Source organism: Canis lupus, chromosome 11 (assembly GCF_011100685.1).
Source record: "Canis lupus familiaris isolate Mischka breed German Shepherd chromosome 11, alternate assembly UU_Cfam_GSD_1.0, whole genome shotgun sequence".
In the NCBI taxonomy this organism is placed as follows: Eukaryota; Metazoa; Chordata; class Mammalia; order Carnivora; family Canidae; genus Canis; species Canis lupus.
Window position 1 is genome coordinate 55912924 of NC_049232.1, and position 21278 is coordinate 55934201.

The 21278-nt window shown below is 46.3% G+C and overlaps 1 protein-coding gene and 1 pseudogene across 2 annotated transcripts in view; one reads left to right on the top strand and one right to left on the bottom strand.

Moving 5' to 3' along the window:
• The window catches only part of GABBR2 (gamma-aminobutyric acid type B receptor subunit 2), a 348748-nt gene that overhangs the window by 108603 nt on the left and 218867 nt on the right, over window positions 1-21278 (bottom strand). The gene's annotated exons all lie outside the window — the stretch shown is intronic.
• LOC102154880 lies at window positions 11789-13259 on the top strand (annotated as a pseudogene).

Sequence of the window (21278 nt, forward strand, 5' to 3'; positions counted from 1 at the left end):
TAGAAGCTCCCAGTCTAATGAAGGTGACAGGCAAAAAAAGAAGTAGTTACAAGGCAGTGTGACAGGTGATAGGAGGGGGTGGGCATAGAGGTATGAGCACATAAGGAAGAGCACTCTCTCAAGGAAGGGCTTGGAGGGAACAGGAAAGAATGAGTGTCAGTTAGCTAGGCAAAGAAGATGAGAGGAATGTTCCAAATAGAGGGAAAAGCACATGCAAAGGCCTAAAGGCAAAAAGAGAGCTTGGCTCTATGAAGAGCCAGAAGGAAAGGCAAGGTGGCTGGTGAGTGATATGCAAGTGGTAAGGATGTTGGTGGAGGCAAGGAAGGCAAGAATCGTATCAGGTAGCTTTGGACCTCATGTTGCAAGTAGGGGCCACAGAAGGGGAGGAGGTAACATGTCCGATGTCCTCTTTAAAAAGAAGGAAATCGGGATCCCTGGGTGGCGCAGCGGTTTAGCGCCTGCCTCTGGCCCAGGGCGCAATCCTGGAGACCCGGGATCGAATCCCATGTCGGGCTCCCGGTGCATGGAGCCTGCTTCTCCCTCTGCCTGTGTCTCTGCCTCTCTCTCTCTCTGTGTGTGTGACTATCATAAATAAATAAAAATAAAAATAAAAAGAAGGAAATCCTGTCATTTGTGACAACATGGATAGACCTGGAGGTCATCATGCTTGGTGAAATAAGAAGGACACAGAGAGACAAATACTGCCTGGCATCACTTATGTGTGTAGAATCTACAATAGTCAAACTCACAGAAGCAGAGAGGAGAATGGGGATTGCCAGGAGCTGGAGGGAGAGAGAAATGGGGAGATGTTGGTCAAAGGGTATAAACTTTCAGTTACACAGCATGAATAAGCTCTGGGGGAGCTAATGTACAGCATGGAGGCTCTAGGTAACAATACTGTACTGTCAACTTGCAAAGCGTTAAGAGGGTGGATCTTAAGTGTTCTCACTACAAGAAAGCAAGAAAGAGAGAAAGAGAAAATGAGAAAATGAAAACTGTGTGAGGTGATGGCTATGTTAATTAGCTTGATGGTTGCGACCATTTCACAATAAATATGTATATCAAATCATCAAGGAGTATCCCTTAAATACATATAAATCCTATTTATCAAGTATGCCTCAATAAAGCTGAATAAAAAAGCTATTCTGGTGCTGTACCTTCATTAGACTGGAAAATGGGTGGGCATGAGGGGAGACTGAGTGCAAGGAGGCCAGTTGGAAGCTACTGTGGAATCCAAGTGAGAGAGGAGGATGACATGCCCGGAGAGGAGTCCATAATTCACAGGATGGGAAGGAGGTGAAATCCACAGGGCTTAGAGATGCCCCATTTGAGAGCTGTGGAAGGTGGAGAAGTAAAGAATGGCTTTCTGCTTTGGCAGACAGATGGTGGTGCCCTTACCTGCATAGCCTGCAGCGGGGAGATGCCCTGACCAGTGAGTGGGGTCTTTGCCCAGCTTCCGGGGTGGCCAGTTGAGCTTTACAGCTCTAAAGCCACACATCATGAGACCCTCCTCCAGACCTTTTGCCCCCACCCACTGCTCCTCTTCTTTCCTGATCATTTGCAGATGCAAGCATCCCCATGATTAGAAATATTTAATTTTGCTTTACTGTATGTTCTATTTTTGTTAAATAGATTAGTCTCCACCAGGAAAACCAAATTGCTGACCAGTCGACCTGAAAGTCTGAGATAGGCAATTTGCAATCTGTTGGAATCTTCACTTTAAGCCAGAGTGGGATGCAGGCTGGCCTGGGGCTGGGGTGGGGGTGGTGTGGGGAGGGGGAGGTGGCGAGGGAGGTCTCAAACAAGGCAGCTGGTACTACAGCAGTCCAGGCGCCAGGCCAGAGGGCTCAGCCCGCAGGGTGGCCAGGCTGAGCGAGAGAGATGCGCAGCAGAGGAATGGTACAGGAAAAATGGGCAGGGCTGTGGGGGTCCTGGGAAGTCAGGAAGGGCCCTGTGCTGGGAGGTGGGCCACCTGGCTTCTAGTCTGGGGCCCCCTCATCACTTCAGTGGTGGTCTCCTGGCCTGTAAGGAGCTAGAGTTTGTATTACCTGACAGCTGAGCCCAGAATCCCTCTCAAGAGGAAATGATCTTGGTGTAGGAAGATCTTGATTAGCCTCCTGGGTGGAAGGTAAGAACCTCAGCAGGGGGAATAGGAGGGAGCTATCTTCTCTGCAAAGAAGGCCCAAAGAAGGGCAGGAGGCCCGGTGAGACCCCAGCAAGGGAAGCAGAAGGTGGGGAGGCCGGCGGAGCATGAACTGGGTCAGGCGTAAGCAACGTCCAACTTGAAGTCATCAAATGACATTGCGTGGTGCAAATCCCCTCCGCCTGGCCCCCAAGTCTTCCCTGGGACCCCTCACAAGCCCTTATAAAAGAGGCTGGCTCTCAGGTCTGTGCGGTTTTGTGTTGCGTGGCTGCCATAACGGAGGAGGGGTCTGCATTCCCTACATGGACCAAGGGGGCCCAGGTCTGAGGAAAACATCAGGGATCTGGGATGGTCTGAATCCTAAATGAACTCAGCTCAAGCGGAACCACGAGAGCGCAAGCCCGCAGGAATGTGAAGAAATCCTGAGGTTGGTCGTGCTCATCCCTGAACTGAGAGATGGAGCTTCCTGAGAACCTTTCCAAGCTCCCAATGGCTGACATCAAGTTACACAGAGAGGCTGGGGGGGGGGGGGGGGGGGCGGGGGGGGGAGCAGGAGGCTCTCTAAATCTTGAGTGTGCCTTGGTTTCTCCATCTGTACAACAGTCTGGGTGTGAGTCTACATCTGTCAATGGGTATGTAAGTTGAAGTGTATGTCACATGAGGGCATATGTATGCGGCAGGGCAAGGGCAAGGCGTACTGATGTGACTGTCTCCCAGGCTTCTCCCAGCCTCAGTGGCCCTCAGCTCTTAATCCCAATGAGTCACCAGTCCCACCTTCCACCTCGGCAACAGCGGACTGGGCTGGCAGGAAGGTGTCCTGGCATGCCTGATTGAGAACCCATTCTCCCTCTTGGCTCAGCTTCCCGGTTAGAAACCCAGATGGCTCCATATGGGGGTTGGGGACTATTCACTTGGCTTCATGGGCTAAGCCTAAAAATCTTCCATCAATTAAAAAATCTTCCATCAATTCTCCCGGGAAGGAAACAAAGAGACAGGCATCAGCAGGGGAAAAATCTGAGAGGGAGGGAAGGGCGGCTATTGGCAGCCCTGCCTACTGAGGTGGTCTCAGGCTGAGGAGGGTCAGGAGGCTACTTCTAGCAGCAGAAACCAGAAGGGAGGCTGAGAAATGCCAGGAGTGGACTTGAAACAAACGCAGTGGGTGTCTGAAGCTGTTTTCAGGCTGGAGTGAGGCCAGTGGAAGCTCAGAAAGATAAATCTAGGAATCTTTTTGCATAAAAAGGGTTCTCTCTTCCCTCTTGCCTCTGGTGTGGGCTTGAGGGGTCCTTCACTCCCAACCACAGGGGGTCTTCTAAGACCGTTGCTTGACTTATGGACCCAGCTGGTGAATTTAAGTCTCAATTTCCTATATTGATAGGATTTGCACTGGGTTTATAGCTGTTGAACACCGTGCAGTGGGCATTTATTTTTCTTGCTCACCACTTAATCCCCTTTGAATGATAATAGTACCCCGATTTTAATTTAGAGATGATGTTGCCAGGGGCTGTGATAGCCACATTCTAAGATGGCCCCAGTGATTCTCACCCACTGGTATTCACACCCTGTAAAGTCCCCTCCCACACTGAATAGGGCTGGTCTGTGTAACCAGTAGGATATTACAGAAATGGCAGTGTGTGACTTCCAGAACTAGACCATACAAAGACACTGAAGCTTCAGCCTTGCTTTCTTTTGGATCACTCATGCTGGTGGAAACCAGTCACCATATGATGAGGATACCCAAGCAGCCCTATGGAGAAGTCCATGTGGTGAGGACCTGAGTCCTTCTGCCAATAGCCACCATTAATTTGCCAGTCATGTCAGTGGGCCATCTTGGAAACAAATCTCCAGCTCCAGTAAGTCTTAGGATGACTGCAGTCCCATCTGGCCTGCAATTACTTATATTAAAAAGCCTAAGCCAGAACCTTCCAGCTAAGTCATTCCCTAATTCCTGACCCACAGAAGCTATGTGAGATAATAAATCTTTATTGTTGCTTTCAGCTACTATACTTTGGGATAATTTGCTATGAAGCAACAGATAACAAATACAAGGTCACAGGAAGTAAGAGAATTCACCCTGCATGGTTCAAAGGAAGACACTTAATTAAGGACTACTACAGAGTGAGGGAGCAGATTATGGGAACAGACAAAAGACAGTGCTGTGCCCATAGACTAGCAATGGCAGGAGCTGTTATATGCCTCAGAGCAGAGGAGCAAGGGAAGAAATAGTGTCCTCAGAGCTTTATAAGAGTGGAGACACAAAGAAGATCCATAGCTCTGAGGAGGGCACATTTATTTCAAGAGATACAGCACTAAAGCAAGGTTGGGGGCTGCACCCTGACCTCTCTCTCTCTCTCTTCCAATCTCCTGCCTGTACTTCCCATTGGCTAAATCTACCCAGAAGCCTGAGGACAAGGGGTCCTGGGTGACGCTGACCATAAGAAAAGCTTCCCAGGGCACAGAGAAGGGCAGAGAATGGATATGTTGGAGGAGTGAGAAGAGAGAAGAGCCAACTGAGACCCACCTGGCCGCACTCTGAGGTGAAGAAGTTCTAGGAAACTTACTCTATGTAGAGCTGAATCACATGACTTAGACTAAGCCAATCAGTGTGGTGCTCTGCTTATAGTGATTGGTTCAGGGACCGGTATGTGACTCAAGCCAGCCAATCAAGGCAAAAGGGACTCACTTCCAGGGATTTTTTTGTTGGCATTGCTGCAGGAACGAGCCTCCTCTTTTGCTGGACGTGGTACAGTGATGATGGGATCCAGAAGTAATGTGCATTGGCTGAGCATGGAGCTGGCACAGGAGAAAGCAGCCCCTGGGATGGAGAGATGGAGAAGCCTCATCCTGGACTTCACTGTTATCTTTGAGTGAGGACGGTTTTCTTTTACTTGCAGAAGAGTCCTGAAGGCACGCTCTCATCCAGAGAGCCCTGATGATCCTCATAGCAGCTCTTTGGGGTAGGCTGGGCAGAGATCATTAATCCCATTTTACACATGGAGAAAACGAGGTTCCGTTCTCTTTATCACTTGGCAGCTGGCTCATTTAAATTCATCATTAAGTTCACTATACTAGCCTAGGTTTTCAGAATATATTTTGTCCTCACGTTATATGACTGTAGATTTCAGGGGCCTTGCTGTGTATATGCCTGTTATCAAAAGCTGCTTCAAACCCTCTTTAGAAGTAGGTGGCACTCAATTATTAATTTTAATCAAACAAGCAAACAGGTCATGGTGGTTAGGAAGGTTTTCCAAGGTCACACATCTTTCAGGGGCGGGATCTGAGACTGGAAGGCAGAGCTGATGCAGGTCCCCAGGCCCCTTCTTGTCCCAAATGGGAAATGTCCTCCTTTCAGTACTTTTTTTTCTCATACTTTCCTCTTCTTCCTGCTTCTCCGATACTCCTGGGAGTGCAGTGGGAAGGCTGGTCATGGGCAGGTGTGTGCTCAAGGCTAGCCTGCTAAGGACAGGCCAGTTGCTCCATGGTGCCCTACAAGTTTGGAGCCACGCAGGGGCACTTTTCAGTCTGGTAGAGGAGGCAAGAAAGAAAACATCTCCTGACAACTGAGTTAGCCAAAGACCTTTCAGGGCTTACTGAGACCAATAAGATCTGGCCTCTGATTTCTCTGATGGTGTGTCTCTGCCTCTCCCCTCACTGACACGTTTGAGCTATACTGGCCTCCTCACACTTCCCACACACTCCAGCTTCTTTGCCTGCTTGATAATTTTGACCAGATATCAGACCATCATTGGGTGCTAGATATTTCTGAATATTCCTTTAAATATTCTTAAGCTTTGTCCAGGACATAGCTAAGTTAGTTGAAATGAGTTTGACCCCTATGAGGCTTGCTTCTAAGCCTTATTAGGTGAGATCAGAGCCACCTTTAGTCTAGGGTTGATCTTACCCTTACTACTGTGACAATAGCCTTCTGAGTCTCTCCTTGTGCATTATGAAGTTGTTCCACCCTGGCTGGTGAGAAAAGATTCCTGGCCTTGCATGAGCTCTGAGGATCCTCTGCTGGTGCATTCCCAGGTCTCAGGTGTTTCCTTACTCCATCAGCAGGTGCCAGTGAGCCCACAGCTGAAGACTTGAGGCAGCCCCTTGCAGCTCTCAGCTGCCCTCCCCTCTTCATGTAGCTCTTTCCTCTGCTACTCTGCCCACAAATTCTAGCCTTCCTAGTCTCTCTTCATTCAAATTTTCAACTGTCTCAATTCAGATTATCAGCTTGGTGGGCCACAGGGGTATGTCTGGGCCACCCTTCCTGTGCCGTGGCCTGGCAACTCTCCAGGTAGTAAGCTGGACAATCATAAGGCTCACGTCCTTTGTGTCCCTTCTCTTAGGGATCACTCTCCTCTCCTGTCTGTAGTCTGGAGTTGGAAAACTGTTGTTTCACATGATTTGACTGTTTTTTTTTTTTTTTTTTTAGTTGCTTAAGGCAAGAGGATAAATCTAGTCCCTGTTACTCCTCCATCTTGGCTGGGATTAGAAGCTCCTCCTACCCCAAGTGCTCCAGACACTGTCACCGATGCTTCCACGCTGGTGTCCGCCTGCCTGGGTCACTTCTCCCCTAGTCATGGCACAGCTCCTCCTTGCCCCACCTTCCTAGGGAGGCCTCCTCTGGCTATCCTGTTTAAAACTTCTCTCTGCTTCCCCTCCACTGGTGCCATTGCCAATTCTCCTTCCTTTCCTGCATATTCTTTCTTTTTTCTTCTTTAAATAGCAACTGCTGCCTTCTCACATACTATATAATTTACTTACTTAATATGTCGATTATTGACTCTCTCCTTGCACTAGGTTGTAAACTCTTTGAAGGAAGGGATTTCAGTTTGTTTGGTTCACTACTGTCTTCCTGGCTTCCAGTACAGTGCTTGGCTCACGGTAAGTTCTCAAAAATCACTCTTTGAATAAATCCATGGTTGAGAAGATGATAATAAGAAAAAAAAAAAAAAACCAAAAGACCCCAATAACCCAGAAGTGCAGCTGCAAAGGTTGAAAATTTGATGTGTGTGTGGGAGAGTAGCTAATATCCCTCTGTGTAAAGAGCAGCATGAGAGAAATAGCTGGAAGCACAGGTTATGACTGGAGGTGAGCTCCTAAAATGCCAGGCTCTATCCTGTAGGCAGTGTGGAGCCATGGAAGGCCTTTAATGAGGAATAACACGGTCACAGATTATTTAAGAAGAATAATCTGGTGAGTGTAAAAGTGAGAGCCAGAATAAATGAGTGGCAGAGGAGGGAGAGAAGAGAGTGCTTGGGAGTTCAGAGAGTCAGCAGAGCTCAGCAGGTGGAGGGAGGAGTTGAGATGATACCTGTAGAGATTTGTCTGCAGAAATATGGCTGGTGTGACAGTGCAAACTTAGGTTCCAAAGAATTCCACCGAGGGAGGTGGGGGAGTGGATAAGAGTGTAAAAAACAAAACAAAACAAAACAAAACAAAACAAAAACCCAAACCAAGGGTATTAGAGGTGACTAACATCAGGCCTGAAACCCTCTTATGAACCAAGGCACAGTTGTCACTTCCCACCTCGTGAGCCTGGGCATGCCACAAGGCCTCTTGAACTGGGTTGCCTCTTCTTTAAAATGGTGATGGGCACTGAGGGGGGCACTTGGCGGGATGAGCCCTGGGTGTTATGTTATATGTTGGCAAACTGAACTCCAAAAAAAAAAAAAAAAATGGTACTAAGCACATCTGCTTCACAGGTAGGGCTTTTCCCCAGGAAACTCAGTACTTCAGGGGCTTAGTAAATGTTGGTTCCCATCTTGAAAACATTTCTTTTTTCATTACTTCAGTCACAAGAGGCCTTAGAGGCCCCTTCTCTGACCATGCCAGCCAATATCCCTCTCATCCTATAGATGAATGGAGGCACAGAGCTCAGCCCCAACTGAGATCTGCTGACTGCCCCATGGGGGAGACATTTGGTAAGTCCCACTTCCTGTGATGGTCACTATTCCTCATAAAAGTTGGGCTGAGGAGAGTGAGCCCAAGGAGAAGACACCAAGCTGAACATCTCCACATCCCATTGCTGGGGGAAAATAGGACATGTTTCTATTACACTGAAGTTTAGAACCTCAGAATACTCTGTTCGCAAGAGACTATAATTCCTAAGACAGCTGTCCAGCGGCTAAGGTCATTAAGCATGGATTACGAGGCAGCTCTTCATAAGCTAGTTGATAGAATTACTTGATTTGAGGATGAATAGGCAATTTTTCTGGTACATTTCGGAAAGCACTGTAGAGCCTGTACATACTGCAGGGACCCTGCCAGACTGCTAAAGGGGAATTGACAGTGGTTCCATGGATTAACTATCACTACATATGGCCTACTAAAGACCCTGTGTGCCTGAGGGAGTATCTAGGTCACTGTTTTATCACACCCTGTGTGCCTGTAAAAATATATTTGTGCATATATACATGTATGTAGATCATATATCCATATGCATATACAAGATTCTGCATTCTTCATATTATTACACTAAGGGTCTACTAGAGTCACAGTCTAGGGCTGATCTGTCACAACAGTCATTACTTGTATGTAATCTAGGGTCTTAGACCTCAAGAGTTTTTCAAGCTGGCCTCTAGCCTATGTTAGGCAATGTCCTACATATTTTTTTCCTGCATACTAAAAGTTAAATGACATAATATGCCCTCAGTTAACTGGACTCCAATTAGTGGGGATCCAGCTCACTAGAGTTTGGCATTGAGGAGAAAGAAGTTCCTCCAGGCTCAGAAGATTGAGGCTTACAGGAGAGCAGGACATGTTCTCTTCTTTCCCTGCTCCATTCATTTCCAAGTGAGAATCAGAGTCCATCTAAGATAGAATGGGGCAGAGAGAGAAAGAATATTAATAATGGCTGAGAGCCGACAGGTGCCAGGTAGTGATGTGTCAATTAGTCCTCATGACAACCCTGTGAGCCAAGTATTCATATACCTATTGTACAGATGGGCAAAGGGACTCCAAGAACTTATTAGCTTATTAAGTTCCTTGGCTAGTAAGGGCCAAGACTGGAATAAAGTCTAGGTCTTTTAAAGTTAATATGTTATTTAAGTCTTTTTTTTTTTTTCCTAGACCAAGACCTAAAGTAATATATAGTTATTGTAGAAAATTTGGAAAAGAGAAATAAGCAAAGAGAAAGAATTCTACCCAGAGACACCACAGTTAACATTTTGGAGTACCTTCTTCTAGTCATTATGTGTTTAAAAGTTTGCTACCAAAAGTGTGGATTTGCCATAAACACCTTTGCAATCTGCTCCCTTTTTCACTAAACAAAATATTATACGTACAGTCTTCTAAGTCATTAGTGTTCTGCAACAACTATTTCTAATATCTGCCAATAATTCTACTGTATAGATGCATCAACATTTATTTAGCTCAGCCCAAGCATTGGACATTTTGGTTATTTCTAGTTTTTCCCCTGTCCACACCAAGACAGACCATGTTTCCATGAGCGCTCTACTGGGCTATATCTTTGCCCCATATCTCCACTGTTTCTTGAAGAAAACTACTGAGAGGTATTGTTTTTTAAGTCGAAAGGGATGCACTACTCCTCTTAGAGGGCAGGGTCCAAGTGCTTATTTCTATAAAACATTCTCCTCCCAGCTCCCACTGTCTCTGACTTTCCAAACCTCATCTGTCCTTTGAGGTCCAGCCCAATTGTCTTGACCAGAAGTTTATTCTTCTGGCCTAGGATTGACCTCAAATGTTAAATCATGGTGACTGAGACTCCTAACTCTGGGAAATGAACAAGGGGTAGTGGGAGGGGAGATGGGCAGCGGGATGGGGTGACTGGGTGATGGGTACTGAGGGGGGCACTTGATGGGATGAGCACTGGGTCTTATACTATATGTTGGCAGATCCAACTCCAGTAAAAAGAAAGTACAAAAAAACCCCAAAAACCATGGTGACCAATAGAATATGAGCCACATCTGTCATTTTAAAGAATCCAGGAACCATATTTAAGAAGTAAGAAAGAAATGGGTGAAATTAATGTCAATTTTTAAATTTTTAACCTGATTTATCCACAATAATCTCATTCTAATCATAATGAATATAAAAATTATTAATGAGATATTTTATATTTTTGGGGTACTAGGTTTTTTAAATTGGTGTGTTTTTTTACATTTATGTACCAGCCACATTTTAAATGCTCTTGAAAGAGGCGAGGGGTGATCACACTGAACAGCACAGGTGTAGAATGTGTCTTACTCTCTCCCATATCCCCACAAACATGGGGCCTGGTATGAGTTAGTCAATCACTGACAGAATGAATGCCCCTTCTTCTACTGGTCTCATCCTATCTCTAGCAGGTAGTGATTCTCTCTGCCATGACACCCTTGAACCTTGAAATAGTCCTTGAAGTCTCTCCAAAGTATAGGGGTGCTTAGATGGCTTAGTTGGTTGAGCGTCTGACTCTTGGTTTTGGCTCAGGTCATGATCTCAGGGTGGTGAGATCGAGGCTTGCATTGGACTCTGTGCTCAGTGCAGAGTCTGCTCAAGATTCTCCTTCTCCTCAGCTCCTCCCCTGACTCATGCATGCACACGCACTCTCAATCTCTCTCACACACAAAATAGGTAAATAAGAATCTTTAAAAAGAAAACAAAACAAAAAACAAAGTATATCCAGTCTCTTCCAACACACAGCTATGTAATAATAGGGGTCACTACTGTACCTAAGACAGGACTCAGAGCCTAGCCCTGTCAGATGCTTGTTAAGGCCACAGCCCCCAGACAATGAAATGTTTGGTATTGGTACTTAGGTGTGTTAGGTAGGGAGTGGGGGCTGAGAGGACAATGTGGTCACTGTCTCTAAGCCTGACCCCAGGGATTGAACCCCGTAGGAAGCTAAGGGGACTATGTTCACAGACAAGCTTGCGGAGCTCAGGACACAGCACGTGAGCTCCAGGCCCAGTCAGTGGCATGCTAGGAAATGCTTAACAAAAAGCTCTCCGAGGAGGAGGCGGAGAAGTCCTGATTTGTAGCGTTCGCTGATTACTGTGGTGTAAATGCTCCTGTCACGACCAATTTCACACTACTAATGTGACATCACAGAACAGGAAGTTGGGAAGACACGTACACAGTTGGCTCTAACCAGCCGAGGTAAGTCAGCTCCCACACAGCACTGAGCCCAGCTGAGCAAGGGCCAGAGTGGCCTTCTCCCCCAGAGAGGACTGAGGGATTACGGCCCTGTGGGGGCCCGGAGGAACAAGGAGCTGGCAATCCTGTGCTGAGAGGCCTCCATGAATGGCTTGCAGGCACTGGATGTCACCAAGGAGCTGTGGCCCTGGGCCATGCAAGGGACCATTTGTGAAGACACTGAGATGCTTCCAGGGTCCCAGAGGGAAGACTAGAGGAATGGTGGGGGGTGTGCTGGACTTGAGGTCACCCTGTTCGGCAGGTAGGGGCAGCACAACACGGAGGATTCCCTGGCACTGGCATTGTAACCTCATTTGCAGACAGGCCAGAGTGGGTTCTAGCCATTTACATTAAGTCTGCTTCCCTATGGACCGCAAGCACCTAAAGGCTCAGACAAAGGTGTCCTGCACACTTGCATTCTTGGCTTTTAGCAAGCACACCTTTCTTTGCCTCTGCCTGTGTGGAATATTTTTCTGCAGGATCGGGAAGGGTAACTAAGCATCCAGTTTCCCCTGGACCACCATGAACAATTTTCACATTTTCCAGATGGTAAACTGCACAGTGGATAGCTCCCTTTCTTTCATGTACTGTAGCAATGTTTACAGTATACGGAACTTGAGAGCCATTCAGTTCAAAATGAGAAGTAACTGCATTAGAAGTACACCCCTGATCAGCCCTTCTTTTCTGTCATGGCTGGCATTTTTTCCTCCCAAAACATGCCTCGAATCCACCTGCTTCTCTCCCTCCCCACTCACCACAGGTTAGTACCGGTGTTCCCGCAGGTGCTCTTGCTTCTTTCTAATCTGTTCTCTCCACTGCAGCCAGGGGAAGCTTCTTAAGAACAGCAATCAGTTTCTCCCTTGCCAGACATGCTTCCACAGGGTCTCACTCGTCTTAGGATAACAGGGGCGTCGTGATCTGGCTTCCACCCAACCCCTCTAGCCCACTCCCCAGGCTCATCCTGGGCCACTCTGTTCCAGCCGCATTGGCTTTCTTTTGCTTTCTCAAAGGTGCCACACTTCCTCTCACTCCAGGGCCTTTGCATTCGCTCTTGCCTTTCCCAGGAATGCCCTTCTGTCCCCCTTTGCCTAGTTAGCTCCTACTCATTCTTTGATCTCAACTCAAAGTCATCTCCCCAGGGAAGTCTTGTCTTGTCTTTTCTTTTTCCAAGGAAGTCTTTCCCGTTCCCTAGCCTTGGTCAGGCCTCCATGCCATAAGTTCTCAAAATACCCTGTGGGCTGTCTTCAGAGCACTTTCCATAGTCTACATTCAAATAGTTACTCAGGTGAATATCTGCTTACCATCTGTCTCCTCATTTGCCTTGCCCAACACTGTATCTGTAGCATCCCCCTCCTCATGCCTCTCATACTATAGGTGGTAGGAAATATTTGTAGAAGGAATGAACGAACAAAGGGAAACAGCCACTTCCCTGTGGTTGTGCCAGGTTTTTACACCATGGTTCCATCACTGATAATCAAAATCCCATGGCCCAGAAAGGGTGTTTTATTAGTTCTCGGACATACAGTTAATTTTTTCACTATATCTGATTTCTCCTCTTATTTAAGACAAAAACAAAACAAAAACAAAAACAAAGCGATACATGGTGCCACCATGGCACCTGTGAAAGGCTTGGAGTGAAGGGGGGCAAAAAAAGAAGCAAGTTCTGAGGCTGACCTTTGCACCCCGCCCTGTAGAAGATGGAATCATGGATGCTGCCAATTTTGAGCAGTTTCTTTGAGAGAGAATCCAAGTGAATGGCAAAGCTGTAAATCTTGGTAGAGGGGTTCTAGCCATTGAAAGGAGGGAGAGCAAGATTACTGTAACATCTGACATGCCTTTTCCCAACAAGGTATTTGAAATAGCTTATCAAAAAATATCCAAAGAGAATAGTCTCTGTGATTGGTTGCATGGAGTTGCTACTGGCAAAGAGAATTATGAATTGTGTTACTTCCAGATTAACTATGAGGAGGACGAGGAGGAAGATGAAAATTAAAATTCATTTATCTGGGGATGCCTGGGTGGCTCAGTAGGTTAATCATCTGTCTTCCACTCAGGTCATGATCTCAGGGTCCTGGGATTGAGCCCTGCATCAGGCTCTCTGCTCGGCGGGGAGTCTGCTTCTCCCTCTCCTTCTGCCCCTCCCCACTGCTTGTGTTCTTGTTCTCTCTCTCTCAAATAAACAAAAATCTTTAAAAAAAATAAAATTTATTTAACTGGAATATTTTTTTGAGCTCTGGAATAAAACTTGGGAACCAAAATAAATAAATAAATAAATAAAACAAATGATACAGAGACATGATGGCTTTCTTTCTTCTTCTACTGGGGGATCCCTCAATCATACACTGCACTTTATAGTTTGTAACGCACCTCCCTTAATTCATTTCCAGAGCAACCCAGCAAGGGGCTCTTGATTACTGGTCTCATTTTGCAGAAGAGAAGGCAAAAGACTAGAGACTTCTCCAAGGTCACCACTGCTAAGATGGAGGGGACAGCACGTAAACCTAGGTCTGCAGACTCCACGTCCAGTGCTCTTTCTGCCACACTGAGCTGCCTCTCTCAGGATGGTTAATGAGCTACCCAAATGAGATAGTGTCACTTCAGTTTTGCCCGGCATTTTTCACCAGTGCTTTCAGAATCATTTTTGCAACTGGAACATTTCTTAAAGGAAGAAAACTAGTTCATCACAGTAATCAAGTCTGTCATAGAGGATGTGTGATGATGTTTGAAAATATAATCCTATGTACATCAGAACTGACAACTCTGAAACATCTCTAGGCTAAATCTGCTAATAACAGTCTTTAGCATTCAGGTTGGCACTCACATCAGTTGGTGTGATACATTTCACAGCAGAAATGCCCTAACAAGGAACTTCCTCAAAGAGGAACAGGGTAGAGGACAGATTTTAATGAGGCCCGATCCCTGAAAGGGTGAAGTGTGAGTGAAGAATAATGGCATGAAATGAAACATGTATTTCCATGAGTCAGTTGACAAGATGGGGTCTCACATCAGAAAATACAGCAAACACTCTCTAGAGGTCAGGACTTGTACAGAAGAGGAGTCAAGACATCAGGGCCATCACCTCTGTAGATTCTCCCGGAGAAAATGTGTTTTGATTAGAGCGAAGCAGACACATAGGAATTGCAATTACCTCTTTTGGTCCTGCTGCTCACTCACTCACTCCTTCTCACCCACCTATCTACCCACTGACCTACCTACTCATTTGTCTTTGTCTAGCCGCTGACCTGCCCATCTACCCACCTGCCATCACTCCATCTATGCATCCATCCATCTACCCACACACCTAATCCACCCATCCGCCCACATACTCATCCACTCACCCATCTATCCTTGTATATTCCCGTCTCTCCATCATCCATTCATATATCCAACCACCTACGCATCTATCCATCCATTCACCCATCCACTCAACCTTCCAACTGTCTACTCACCCACCCACTCCGCCCCCCCATCCACTCATCCATCCCACCAGCTAACTGATCTTTCCTTTATATCTACTATGTATAAAGCTCTTAGGAGATGTTGAGGAGGTGAGGGACAGGTGGTGATAAAAATCTCTGTGTTGTATTTGTTCACTGACCATGAGCTGAGAGCCTAGTATAGGCTAGACTGTGAGCTAGCAACTGAGAATAATGGGGTCTTAGAAAGGTCTTTCTAAGACTACACCCTCAAGAAGTGGGTAGGAGAAGCCTCCATCATAAAGCTAACCAAGTACTCAGAGTCAAGATGATGGCACAACAAGGACGAGAGCAAGGATTTCCACACTGTGCTGCCTGGGGTCCACGGCCAGGTTCCAACAGCTGGCACAGGCAGCTTACCCAAAGCAGCCTGGCTCTTGCTCATTTAATGGACACCACCCCCTGGCCAAACACCATTTTTTTTATTACTAAGAATGCACAGAATGTGGTGAAAGGGCATGAAACAAAAAGGCTATTAATCCTACCACAAAAATCTGGTGTGTTAAAGTACAGTACTGTTTACTGCTTTGGAGACGAGACAGGCTGCCCAAGATGACCACTGTTCTGCTGTTGGTTTCTCTCTCTCTCTGTCTTTCCCACTCTTGTGATTCATTTATTTGCCTTCGAAGAGGACGACCAAAGTGCCTTTCCAGATAAAGATAAAGCAGTATGAAACCCCCATGATGTGTGTATCACCTTAGTGATTTTTGCAGCATCCACGTACCATCTGTGCTTTCCTTTACTAAATATCTGCCTCTTAAAAAAACTAAAAAAGAAACCCCTTCTTGCTACCTCAAGCGCTACTTATATTTTTATTGTACACATTAAAATCAAACACAGCTATTAAAATAACAAATGTAGGTCTGGGTCCCAGCTGAGATTGCACCTCTCCTGCCTCTGAGGTGCTGTGCTTGGACCTGCTGCTGAGGCTGCTGTCCTGCCTGGGGGCCTGACTGGGGTGTGCCAACCTGGGGGCCCAGGCTAGCTTCCCTGTTAAGGCTTTGCTGCATCTTTGTTACTGCAGAAATTTGCTTGCTTATTTTTTAATAAATGAGGTGGGTTTATAGAGAAGTCTTCGAAGAGGCCAATTTTTTTTTTTTTTTTTTTTCTGGAGAAGGAGAAGGAGCGAGAGAGAGCACAAGCAGGGGGAGGAACAGAGGGAGAGGGAGAGTATCTCAAGCAGGCTCCACACTCAGTACAGAGCTCGGGCTCTGTACCCTACATGCAAAAACCTCTTTAAGCCCCATGACCCTATACAGTAGGCTTGTTGTTATCTGTAGGGTGTCCTGGAGGAGCTCTACTCAGCTCTCCTCTTTATGGCTGGAGCATCACCCTCCAGCTCCTGGGAATACTGGTGACTGAGGATCCCAGCTGGGTATCCTACTGCCAATTATCCTCCACTATGGGGAAGCTCCTTGCCTACGGAGACACCTGCCCTCCACTGCAAGGGCCCAGCCATGGCCAGTGACTAGCTGATGGGAAGCTACAAAGGCCCCTGCTCTATGCCTCACTGTGGACAACGGTGAGGGCCATCCCAGCTCCAGAGCACTCCCAGCATCAACTGTAGCCTCAATTGCAACCACATTTTGGATCAGCTTCTTGCTCTGCCCCAAGCTACTGTCCTCACTCACTTACAGTGCATTTCCTGAGTTCACCCTCCCACAGATCTGCCGCACGCAGCACTCTGGCTCAGAGCCTATTCACAGGGAGCCCAATCTAAGGCATTATCCCCATTTTACAGACAATAAAACTGAGGCACACAGAGATTAAGTTCTTGCCCAGGTTTATCTGCCTAGCAAATGCAGCCAAGATGTGCATCTAGGAAGTCTGTCTCCAGAGTCTGCAATACTAAGCATTTCACACTATTGCCTCTTAGGAAGGTGGTTCTGCCCCTCCCACACCTTCTTCCACGGTTTACAGTGCCCTGACCAGACTCTAGGCCTAGCAACTGAGTAATTTACCAATTACTGTTTATTTATTTATGAAAGATTTATTTATTTTAGCGAGGGGGGGGGAGGGAGAGAGAGAGAAAGCATCTGTGTGAGATCATGGGGAGGGGCAGAGAGTGAGGGAGAGATAAGCACAGAACTCAGTGCAGCAGGGTTCAGTCTCATGGGCCTGAGATCATGACCTGAGCGGAAACTAAGAGTCAGATGCTCAACCAACTGTGCCACTCAGGTGCCCCTGCTAATTACTGTTTAAACAAAAATTCTAGAAAGCTTGAATTTCATTGAGAAAGAAAGAGGGTGCAGGGGTTTGCAGTTCCATGAGAAGATGGGTCTTCCCAGCTCCCTCTGACCCCTGACACAGGGCTGGCCTCACATGGGGTCACAGCCATGTGTGCAAGTCACCACTGTACCAGCGCACATAGGCGGAGTGGGCATCCATCAGTGTTTAAAGCTGTGTGTCTTGTCAACTGAAATTTATGTTAGCTGTCCCCGCCGATGGCAGAAGGCTTCCCTCCTACTTAGCAAGTGCACAGGCTAACATACCTTGACACACATTGAGGGGGGCTACTCCGGTCTCCTACAAGGAGAAAAGCATGTGATGTGTTACGGGGGCTCTTCAGATTTGGTTTTTCACATAAGATTGGGGTCTCTCTTTATCTGACTATTTTCCTCAATAGTGGGTATATCACTAATATTTAACTGTATTTTACTTTAAAATAAACTTAATTATTTACTTTAAAAATTTTGCTCACTGGATTCTCAACATTTTAAAATGTACATTCTTAAATTTCTGTATGAAACCTTTTGTTAGGCTAATAACTATTTGGTTAGCAGTAGCTTGCAAGTAATTTTTCTCTAAAATTAGTCAGCAAACTACTTATATCTTTACAAATACTTTTCTTTTTTTCATCCATTTATTCATGAGAGACACAGAGACAGAGAGAGAGGCAGAGACACAGGCAGAGGGAGAAGCAGGCTCCATGCAGGGAGCCTGATGTGGGACTCGATCCTGGGTCTCCATGATCACGCCCTGGGCTGAAGGCAGTGCTAAACCGCTGCGCCACCCGGGCTGCCCTACAAAAATTTTCAATATAAATAATACATAAATAAAACCAGCTTTCCCATAATAAATAATAGTTTTAAAATGATCACATGGGATGCCCTGGTGGCTCAACCGTTTAAGCCTCCAACTCCTGGTTTTGGCTCAGGTCATGACCTCATTGTCGTGAGATTGAGCTTTGCATCCCACTCCCACTCCGGGCTCAGTGTGGAGTCTGCTTCAGATTTTCCCTCCTGCTCTCGCTCTCTCTCTCAAGTAAATATATAAATAAAATCTTTTTAAAAAATGATTGCAGGGAATCAGGAGTTAGTGTTTAATGGGTACAGATGCTCAGTCTGGGAAGATGAACAAGTCGTGGAGATGGGCAGTGGTGATGGTTGCACAACAATGTGGCTGTGCTTAATGTCGCTGAACTCTGCACTTACAAAGTGGTTAAAATGGTAAATTTTATGTACATTTTATCACAATAAAAAAAGACGGAGTTAAAATGATTGAGAACCACTGCCATAGAAAAAGCTTTATAATGTGAGGAATCAAAACAAATAGCTATAAAAGAATTTTTTTTAAAAAAAGATCACAGCTGGGTGTGAAGGGTGGTACTTAAGTAGAGCAATCTGAATGACGAAGTTATGGGTGACTTTGACCTTCTTTTTGGTACTTGTCTGTATTTTTTACATTTTCCTTCTAATCATGTGTTATCTTCGTAGTCCGGAAAGGAAACGTACATGTGATTTTTAAATACACAAATGAGAAGATGACGGAACATGGGGTTCTAATACCCTTGCTCCCCCAGTCAGGGAAGAAGTGAGTAAAATGTAAGGAGCTGCTTTCAGGGACTGGCTGGCCAAACCAAGAGGCATAGAACTTTCCCCTGGGTGGTAGAAACCAGCCGTCAGGGAGTTGCCCTCCTAGAGATGGGGGGGGGGGGGGCTGGCTCCAGCCTCGCCTCTCAGGGGGGCCACAGATTCCCTACCTGGACAGTGGGTGGTGAGAAGAGCCAGTCTCACTGACTCCTCTCAGCTCTGTCCTTCCCTGGCTGGGATTCTTTTGCCCCCTAAAGGAGGACAGCTTGTATAGGTGTAGGGTAATGGTTAACCATGAGGGTCGAAAGTAAGCCAGCCTGTGTCCTGTGTCCAACCTTGGGTAAATTATTCAACCTCACAGTTTTCTCACCTGCCAAATGCTGGTCACAACAGTCTCCATTCTTTGGGGCTGGATTCATTCGCTAGGGGCTGCTTTAACAAAATATCACAACCTGGGTGGTTGAAACAACTAAAATTTAACGTTTCATGGCTCTGGAGGCTAATGGTCCAAGATCAAGGTGTCGGCAGGGCTGGTTCCTTCTGAGGGCTGCGGGGGAGAGTGGGTTCTGCACCTCTTGCCCAGCATCTGGTGGTTTGCTGGCAATCATTGTTGTTCCTCGGCTCGTAGAAGCATCAGCCCTTCTCTGCCTTCATCTGTACGTGCCGTTCTCTCTGTGTGCGTGTCTGTCTCCAATTTCCCCCTTTTTATAAGGACGCTAGTTATATTGGATTACCCCATTCCAGGAGGACCTCATCTTAACTAATTATATCTTCAGTGGCCCTATGTCCAATTAAGGTCACATTCTGAGGTACTTTGGGTTAGGAGTTCAAGTATGGATCTTCAGGGGGACACAATTCAATCCATAACCAGGTTATTACAAGTATCAAGTGAGATAATGCATTTAAGAGCTTAGCACAGCACCCAGCATATAGTGAGCGTTCAAAATCACAGCCATTCCGATTATCATGACATTTGTCATTACAGTAATTGTTACTATGACCACCTTGTCACTGGCTCCTTCCTTTGTTTCTTACAGAGACCTGGAGAGTGTCTGTCTGTACGTAGGGCTTCTGTTGAAGCTCTCCTAAGAAGATACACTCCCCCACACTGCTTTTCATAAGGAAACAGCTATTTTTTATCCCGACTAGAGGAAGTCAAACTTGCAAGCTTTGGAAGGCTAGGCATCAATTGAAACAAATTGCTAAACCACATTATTTTGATCTTTCAAATTTATCTGACAGCAGAAGGAGTAGGTTTCTTTCCTGTGCTGTACGTTATCTGCAGTCATTTGTAATTGTGTTTAAAGAAACGGGGGTGGGGGGAGGGCAGCCAAGCGGTGCCTAGGAACATTAGATTTGGAGACACCTGCCTTTAGAATCAGAAGAACTAGGATGTGATTCTGAATGAGCTCACCAGTAACACCGTGGGAGCCCAGCAAGCCACTGCCGCTCTGAGCTACGATTCACCACTCACTCATTCAATCAACAAACATGTGTTTCAAGGACTAAGAGCCAGTATTATACATGGCACTGGAGGTACAGAGAGAATTATGGGCCCCAGTCCCAGTCAAGGGACTCCCAGGCTCACTGTCCCCTGGGAAAGGGCAGATGGACACATAAATAACTCAAGTGCTGGTGGAGAGCCCACACATCTTCCACTGTTAATTTGGGGAGGGAGTGGTTCCTGCTTCCCTCCTATGCATCTCACCAGGTTGTTCAGACAGCAAATTCCTTGGGGGCGGGGTGGGGGGCAGCGGTGGCAAACCTTCCAGATTGTTCCTTCTGCCTGGCCCAGCTCTGGCTTATAGGCAGTGCTAGCAATGCTGGCTGAATTAGGGGACACCCAAATGGCCCAGAACTTGGGCTTCTGAGTTAGCCACATGAGCCAGTTTTGAATAAACTCTTGTCACTTGCTACCTGGAGGATGCTGGGTACATCATTTATCTCTGCTTAGCTTGTTTTTTTTTTTTTTTTAAATCTATGACATGGTCATTAATGACCCAAATCCTGCATTCATTAAACAAAGATTTATCAGGCACCTAGTAAGTCCTGGGCACCCAGCTCTAAGTCTTAGTGGGGGTGGGGGGACATCAGATGGGGTAACTGTGGAGAGGCAGAATGATAGGGTGGAAACTGATTTTATTTTATTTTATTTTATTTTAAAGATTTTATTTATTTATCCATGAGACACACAGAGAGAGAGAGAGAGAGAGAGAGAGAGAGAGAGAGAGAGAAGCAGAGACACAGGCAGAGGGAGAAGCAGGCTCCATGCAGGGAGCCCAATGTAGGACTCCATCCTGGAACTCCAGGGTCATGCCCCGAGCCAAAGACAGATGCTCAACCACTGATCCACCCAGGTGTCCTGGGAACTGTGAATTTAAACAGGGTGTCGGCGAGGCCTCCCTGACAAGGTGACACGTGGGTAGAGATGGGACACAGGTGAGAGAGCTGGACACAGCTCACTGGGAGCAGGTGGCTTCCAGGCTCGGGAGTTACCCATCCCCCACCCTGGAGGCTGTTCTGAGCATCACATTCAATAACATGGGTACACTGCTTAGGGTTCAGCCTGGGATGCAGTAGGAGCTCATTAATTGATAGCTATTATTAGCATTATGTTAATAAATGTAATTGCATTGAGGAATGAAGGAGACAGAGACTATAAATGTACTCTGTGCACAAGGGCAGTCACACAGTGATTATTATTATTATAGTTGTTTATTACTA